The sequence below is a fragment of the Salvia miltiorrhiza genome, chromosome 2, assembly GCF_028751815.1.
Source record: "Salvia miltiorrhiza cultivar Shanhuang (shh) chromosome 2, IMPLAD_Smil_shh, whole genome shotgun sequence".
NCBI lineage: Eukaryota > Viridiplantae > Streptophyta > Magnoliopsida > Lamiales > Lamiaceae > Salvia > Salvia miltiorrhiza.
The window spans coordinates 13,800,984-13,809,965 of NC_080388.1; the positions used below are offsets into that span (position 1 = coordinate 13,800,984).

Here is an 8,982-nt window from a genome sequence, read left to right on the forward strand (position 1 = left end):
AGTGGAGGAAGTTTTTCCCATAATACTGTGTTAGTGAAGCCAACGGTTGATTCAACACTTAGTGGAGGTCATGAGAGAGTATGAGGATCCGCGTATCCAACTGCTCAAAAAAGTTGCTCAAGTAAACTCTACTAACTTTGAAGACAAGTTTGAAGAGAGAATAGGGAGAATGGAGAGATTGCTAAATACAGTGGTGGAAAAGGTAGCAAGTGCTGGACAACCGAACGAAAAACCATGTGGAGGATGTGGAAGTTTTGGCCACACGAGTTTGCAATGCACCGGGGGTGAGGAAGAATATCAAGCACAAGCGAATTCTTCTCACAATTTTTACAACTGCGACGCGCCACTGCCTCATTTGTCCAAACGGGACCCCTACTCGACCAACCACAATGCACCATGGAGAGATCATCCGAACTTTCGTTGGAGAGAACTGGACCAGAAGCAGCCACAACCGACGCAGCAGCCTCCGCAGCAAAACTACCGTCCTCCTCATCAAAGGATGGGATATCAGGCACCACCAGTTCAGCAACCCGTTCCAGAAAAGCAAGGCAAATCAATCGAGGAGATGATGGCGGAATTGATTGGTAATCAACAATTTTTGCAAAGCAATGTGCAGCAGCTCCAACAATCTCATGCCGAGCATAAGGTGCAGATGGAAGGGTTGGCGAGGCAAATATCTCAACTCGCAAAGACAGTGAATCAACTCAAGGGCAATCAAGGTGCTTTACCATCACAAGTCTAATTGAATCCGAGGAGAATGTTAGTATGATTACTTTGAGGAGTGGAAAGGAGTTGACTGAGGTCACAACCCAGAATTCAAAGGGGTGTCCGAGCAAGGATTTTGGAGTCGAATTCAGCCTAGAAAAATTCAAAAATCTTGGAGAGAAAATCAATTCTGCTACCCAGAATACAGATACGTCCGGTTTGGCCAAACAGAACCGTAACCCGACAACTGGGCAGAAAGGACAAGAAGCAGAACACAAATAGGTTGAGGATGAGCAGTCTAAGGTTCATAAACCTTTAGTCTACATGATGCCGAGATCAAGGTACCTGTTCCATTTTCCAGGAGGTTAGCAAAGAAGAAGCCGGATGAAGAGCTCATCGACTTCATGAAAATATTTGGAAAGTTGGAGATCAATCTTCCATTCCTCCAAGCACTCAAGATTCCTCCGATAAGCAAGTTTGTGAAAGACTTCATTGCTGGTAAGTCTAAGAAATCTGGAAAAATTGTGACGGGTGAGAACGTGTTAGCTGTGATACAAAAGAAGTTACCGCCCAAATGCAAAGATCCAGGTATGTTTTCTCTGCCATGTTTCATAGGTGACACCAAGATTGAGCATGCTATGTGTGATCTAGGAGCTTCTATTAATGTCATGCCTTTAGCTGTTTATAATAGCCTAATTGGTGTGAAGTTGGGGGATACTAAGGTGGTGATTCAGTTGGCTGATGGGTCATGTGTTCATCCTGAGGGTAGAGAATGTTCTTGTGAAGGTGCATAATTTTGTTTATCCTGCCGATTTCTATGTGGTGAAAATGAGTGGTATGCAGCCGAAAGAGTCAGCTGATGTTCTGTTAGGTCGTCCTTTCTTAAGGACTACTAGGTCAGTCATTGATGTTTATAATGGTACTATTTGTTTGGATTATCATGGAGAGAAGTTCATTTTCAACATTGATGATACCATGAAAAATTCTCTTGTTGTTAAAACTGTTTGTGCCACCAACATTACTGACCCTTTTGTCCAAAAACATCTTGAGACTAAATCTGTGTAGGACAAGTTGGAACCGACCTTGATCAAAAGGACAACTGATCTTGATGCTCGTGGGATGAACAATGAAGAAGTCAAAGAATCTATCAAGTCTCTTCATGCCCACTTGAAATTGGCAGATTCTGGAAATACGTTCTATTTGGCCAAACAGGACAAATTTCTTCATGTTGACTCAAAACTCGCAGGTTCTGGACATACGGCTCATTTGCCCAAACGGAAGCCATGCGACAGAAGTCTACATTTTGTTGTGGAACCACTCGACTTAAAAGATAAGTGTGAGGATGAGCTTCATCTGGAAGTTTATGATGCCAACATGTGGTATGAGGATCTAATAGCAATATGGTTTCACAAGAATCGGCTCCAGAAGACATTTGAGTTGGTGAAAAGGTCCAATCCATGTTTGGGAAGCAGAAGACAAAGTGGATAGGCCCTTTCGTGATACAGTCTGTTTGCCCAAACAAGACAGTGGGGATTAAGAGTTTGGCTACGTCAAAGACGTTTCTAGTCAACTATAGCAAGTTGGAGCCGTACTGCGATGCATCACACATGACGATGGTGGAAGAAATTCCATTGTCACCTCATATGGGACTCTAATCGCATCATAAAGTCTAGCCAAAGACTTTAAACAAAGGCGCTATTGGGAGGCAACCCAAATTTCTTTTCTTACATTTTGTTTGCTTATTGTTTCCTTTGATTTTGCTTTTGTTCTTGATTTTCAGTTGCTGCCTGCCGCCACCACCCTTTTTTTTTGTTCTTCTCCATCCCACATCCAAAAGATGCCACTATCAAGCCTAGGAAAAGAATGTGATTGAAAATCTAGGTGACATATTTCCCTTCTTTGAGTTTTTAGTTTATTTCTTTTCTTGTATCTTTTGTGTTGTGTTGCTGTCTTGTGTGATCCTCCTGTCTACTTTTTCTTGTTTGCTTGAGGGCAAGCAAAGTGTGGGGGGGGGGGAGTTGTGTTTCTTTAAGTTACTTAAGTTGTTGGTTGTGTCGTTTTGTGTGTCGGCCAAGTACTTGTTGAGTGTAGTGTTGTCAATGCATGCTGCCATTCGGATTATGTAATGAACTTTTCATTTCGATGCTTGAAAATTGAGAGCTTGTGATCGAAAAAATTGTGTCTTTGTTAAATGATATTTGGGATGACGAATAAGGGCAATAATTGAGTTGATCTACACATAAGTGAGGTTTTGAGGTTAATAGAGTAGAGCACTCTCTACTATGCTTTTTTGTGAGTGAATTGTTATCCATGGGGTTGTGATATTATGTATGTCATTGGTGGTGAATGATAAAAGGCACTAGGGTGAACCAAGTTTGGCCTATTTTTGATTTCCTACCCTTACATTATCCCCTAGTGAGCCATTTTGAGCCATGATCATTTTCTTTCATCTAGTCAGTAAATAATTAACCAAGGCCTATTTTGACTTTCTCTTTTGGCCCTATTGTGTATGTTTGAATTTGAATTACATCCTATTTGAGTTTTAGAGGAAGTGAATATGAATGTGAGACCTGTCTGCCCAACAGAATCGTGCTGAATTTGACAAAGAAATTTAAGACATATGGTTTGTTTAGCTAAGATAGTGGTCGATGTTGATAGTTGGGCTAAGTTTATCTGTTTTGAGTTGCAATTCACGGCATGTTTTTGTAATCTTGATAAAATAAGGGTGCTGAAAAAAAAATACAACAGAAAAAAAAAAATGAAAAAAGAAAAAAAAAATGCACCAAAGTGAGTTAAGTATGCATGCAGTGAATTTGTTAGAATTTTTGTTGCCCATAAATGAGTTAGTGATTGTTCCTCATGTATTTAGCGTTTTGGATGTAATTTGATTTGAACATGCACAATATTTGATCTTCAATGCTTAAGCTTAGGACCCATAGGATCTTTCCAAAATCATGAATAGTCCTTAGCCCCATTACAACCAAAGAGAAAAGTCCTTTTTGAGCTACTATGTGACTGCTAAATATTATGACCAAGTGTGATTGTTCCTTGTGTGTGAATTACCTCATATCTTATGGAGAGAATTGAATGAACTTGAAAGTTACACATTATTGCCTGATTTTGACTGAATTGATAATGAAGACACATTTTTTAGGTTCATATTCTTAGTTCGAAGGTTGAGAGTTGATGGTGAGTTGCATGGTTTAATCTGACAGTGCGTTATGATTTCTTATACTTTGACATTTGCTTGGCTATTTTATTTAGTTTGTCCGTGTCGAGTTCTTGTCTTTCATATTTCGTTTCTTTCATATGCATGGTTGTAGCGTCTGTTGCTTTATTCTTTTCTAGTGAGTCTTTAGTGTCGTGTCAAAGGGGGGAGTTGTTCTTAGATAGCTATTTCCGCTATTGTGTCTTTTCTTCACTTCATACTTGAGGGCAAGTATGATTCAAGTGTGAGGGGATTTGATGTGTGTGATTTAGTTATCTATTTTCGTGTCGTTTGCCGTTGATTTTTCCTTGATATTACCCAAGTTGTTGGCATTTGGCGCAGGAATTAGATGGATTGGAGATGGATGCTAGTAGATGTCGAAAGATCGAGAAGGACGCGAATTTGATGAAATTGGCATGGATTTGATGAAGATGATGGACTGTGAAGAAGAAGTTTGGAAATTGGGCTTGGAATTAATTGTCTAGAATTTATTTAGCCCAAAACTCTTATTTTTAATTATATTTTTTAGGTTTTGTTTTGATTCAGGGCCGGAAGCCCATAGTTTGTTTAGGCGGTCACTTAAAGGTTTTAATTCCCTTAGCTTGTTTAAGGGAGAGCCGCATAGATTAGTATATATATATATATATATATATATATATATATATATATATATATATATATATAGGGGGCGGTTATTCAATAAACCACCCTTATTTTAAAAATTACGAACCAGCAAAAATGCATGAATTTTATGTATAACACGCATGAATAAACTGTATAATGGCATGAATTGCGAAAAATAATTTTTTGCTACCTTTGGGATTCGAACTCAGGACCATGAATTTATCCAACAAGGTGATAATCAACCGTAGATCTTGATGATCTAAGGACTGAAAATGGTTCCTAATTTATATTTTAAGAAGCGTTCTTATTTTAGCCTTTGTCGCAGCCCGATTCCCGACACTAGTGATAGTGGGGTACGAGTATCGATACGACTATTTTTAAAAGAATAAAAGATAAGAAGAATAGGTCGAACATCAAGCGGAAGCTCGCATTAAAAGGTGTTAAAGAAATCATTATAAATGAACCCAAGGGTAAAATCGTCAACGTCGTTATAACTTTTTAATTATCAAGAATTTCACGAACAAAAACAAAACGGGTATCGCTCATTTTTCGTAAGGAATCATAATATGCAGAGTATCGCAGCAAAAGGCGAACCGATTATATGTATGAGGACATATAACCGTGAGTACATTGCTTAACTTCAAAAGAAAATTTAAGTATATCAATTATCAAGACTTTATCGTCAAAAAGGAAATACGATAAAGTAAATACATCCTTTAACAATTCCCCGCCAGCACCAGACCAATCTCGCTCCACGCTTAGTCTGCACATTTAGAAATACATGCAGGGCGTGAGTATATAATACTCAGTGGGCAAACGCCGAAAAACAAGAAAGGCGCTCTTAGAGCTATAAGTTTGAAGCTTGCCACATCTCAGCAATACACAGAAATAAATTAGTATCAATGAATCTGTGCATGCAGTTTTCATAATCAACATCATAAATAAGTAACTGCGCAGTTTAAACATTCATCATGTATGTACCACATCCACTACTCATCATCAAAGGTACTGAGAAGTAGGCCTCCCTCTCAAGTACCGTGACCGGCCGACCCGAAGACGGCTCACAGTCACCTCTGTGCACAAAATCCCGCTTGTGGCAGGACCAAATTCGTCTCATCAGTAGAGGGTAACACACAAGCTCAACATCAAAAATTGGCAAGTCAAACAGTTCTCAAATATCATTTATCTCAAAACATTTGTTAATCTCATAACATCATTATATCATTAAATCATTTTAGAAAGCTCGGATAATATTTGTATACTCAAAATATTGTCCACCTGAAGACCTTACTCAAAAACTCCCGTCAAATGGAGTTACTTACTTCCTTGCTCTGCTCGTGTCTTCAGGGATCATCGTCATCATCGAAGGTTCATGTCATAAAATGAATCCCGATTAGAAACTCAACTGACAAAAACTCATGCCTCAACTCATGCTCTATATTATATTCTATCTCCTTAACCAACTCTACATAAACTCTTCACTCATTTCAAATCCTTAAGTCCAAGGATAGGTTTCAAGAAAATCATGGTTCTAAGTCTCGATTCATCTCTCATATAAGACTCGTCTAATCTCATTCAAACACTTAGGCAACACCATCACATAAGGCACATAAGAGAATACAATCAAACATCAACAAAACATGCTCTGTTTTCACACTGACTCAACTTCAAAATTTTACACGTTCTGACTCCGACATCCCCTGGACTCCAGACTCATACCAAAAGAAAGGTATTTGAGTCTAGTTTCATTTAAAAAAAAGTAGAGTCAGAAACTCCAAGTGGTTTGGGAGATATGGCGTTTTTACCACGGTCTACCATATTCGGCAGTTTTGAGCAACCGGAAACATTGATTTTTTAAAAATAGTAAACGTTGTCAAACTGAGCTCAAATTTGGTGGATATCTAGCCCATACAGTAAGGTTGATACCATAAAAATTTGGAAAGCTAGATCACACAGGAAGCTACTGAAATGAATGACTTTGTCCCCTGTTCTCTGAAATTCCCGGTAGAAATGTGCAGATTTGGTTTTGCATTTTGTAAAAATAGTAAATCAAGTCCAAATGACTTGAAATTTTACCGGTATGCTCAAGACTCATGTAGGGACATGCTGTAAAATTTTCAAAGCCATTAGACATCGACAACCCGTCGATCACAGTAGGTCAGTAGCCTACGAAAAATCACCAAAAATTCATCTCCAACTCTTAAATGCTCAAATCAACATTTCTTCAAAGAAAACCAATCAAAGTTCATTTTAAACACATATAACACTCAAAAACATTCAAAAACATTAAAATACTCATCATACTCAATCTCAAATCTCCTCTTACATCATAAACTCAAATCTCAAGGAAAACGTTTCTACAAACGCATCAATTTAATCCTCTTCTCAATCTCATGCTCAAAATTACTCAAATATGATCATTTACATCATATAACTCCTTATTCACATATTCATTCTCTTTTTATCATGTAAACTAACTCTAGTGAAAAACTCATATATCAACATAAAATTCTCAACAAAAGCATGACATCTTTCACATAATGGTCATAGATCAAAATAGACCACATTTTATCAATCATCGACTTCTTAAAAATATGAAAACTCAAAAATTCTCATAAACCATCTCAAGTCAAATTTTTACTTAGTTAACAATAGACTTAATCATACATAATAAAACACTAATATCATGCTCAAAAACATATATTTTAAGCCAAAACACTTAATAGACATATATACAAGAAAGTCCCAATTTTTATTAAACTAAACTCTAAGAAATTTTATAAACTCACATGGATCTTTAATCTCATCATATATCTATCAATCTTAACCCATTTAACTCACATATAAACCATCAATTTATAAATTAGAGCTTAGATACACATAGCCCTAATTTTAGTAAGCTAACTCATATCAAAAACATCATTCAACATCATATACTCAATTTAATCCATCAATCATCATCATATACATCTCATAGACTCATATACATCATCAATTCATCACCTTGATCATCAACTCAAAAATTCCCAAATTGGGGTAAACTTACTCAACCAAATTTTTACATCACAAAGCATAGCTTTTCAAAACACATGCTAATCATCACCAAACATCACATAGATCACTTTTCTCACCTCAATTCAAGGAAAGAAGAAGAAAAATTTTTGAAGGGTAAGATACCCATTTTTTTCGAAAATTTGAAGGAAAAAGGGAGGGGGTGATTTCTTGCTCCAATCCTTCAAATAAACTCACGTACAAACTCATACAAGTCTAATCTATGAATATAGAGATTACTTACTCAAGTTCTTCACCAAAACTCAAACTTTCTCTCTCTAGTCTTGAAGCCTTCCTTCAAGGATTCTCTTGAATTCAAGTTAATAGGATGTGTTTATGGAGGATTTAAGTAGTGATTTATGTGTTTGGCATACTTGGGTGAAGCTTCGAAGGTTTCATCAATGGCTAACAATGGAGGAAAGTGAAGTGAGAGATGAGGGAGAGGGAGAGAGATCGAAAATGGGGTGGAGAAGAGAGAGGAAAATCCTTTGCAAGATATAGAAGGATTTGGCTAATCTTTGGAAAGATTTGTGAATCTAAGAGAATATTTGGCATTAATGCCTTGATCTCTCTCTCTCTAAATCTCTACACTCTCTTAATCTCTACTCTCTAAATCTCTACTCTCTCAATTCTTTACTTAGCAAAATTTAGGCATATAACATATGGTATGGGTAATTAAATAAAGTGTGTGAAAGGTGATCAAATAAAATCACAAAACTATGGTAAAGTCACTCATTAATAAAATACCACATCATAAATATTCATGTGACCAAAATAATAATTATAGCACTCATATTAGTGCACTCACATATATATAATATTCCTCTTCGTAGGAAGAAAAATAATTTTTTTAAAAAAAAAAATTATGCTCGGAAAAATTTTCATAAACCGGCATCATTCGATTTCTCGATAAAAATAACCCATACTTGCTTTGGAAACTCAATCAAAATTCCAAATGCTAAGGTCTCGAATAAAAATCATAATAACTCGGTCACAGTGACACACATCACGAAAATCACATAATCATTCAGTCATGTAAATTCACATAACATCACATCAAAATAGTCGGCAGGCTCAAATAAGCTAGACGTCTCTCTGACCGACTCTATTTATCGAAGATTCTCACTCTTTCTTCCTCGACTCTATTTCCAACTCAGTATTCCTATTTTTCTTAATAGGACAGTCAATCTCTAATAAATCAGTATCCGGTAACTCTATTCCCGGTAGTTGGAAATAAAATAAAATCTCAGCTTAAAATCAATCAGCATCTCTATCTCAACTCATTTCTCAAATCTCATCACTCTAATTCCATCATCGGTTTATTCACTCGTATCTCTAAAAAAAAGACAATCCGTCTTATCTGCTCATAAAAAAAAAAAAAAAAAAGTCTCGTA

General features: G+C 36.7%; 1 long non-coding RNA gene across 1 annotated transcript in view; it reads right to left on the reverse strand.

Annotated features, from left to right (window-relative positions):
* Positions 1 to 8,367, reverse strand: part of LOC131011285 (uncharacterized) — a 13,837-nt gene extending 5,470 nt beyond the window's left edge. Inside the window, exon 1 of the long non-coding RNA XR_009096840.1 lies at positions 7,833 to 8,367. This is a non-coding gene — a long non-coding RNA (uncharacterized LOC131011285). The remainder of the gene's footprint in view (positions 1 to 7,832) is intronic.
* Positions 8,368 to 8,982: the final 615 nt, after the last annotated feature.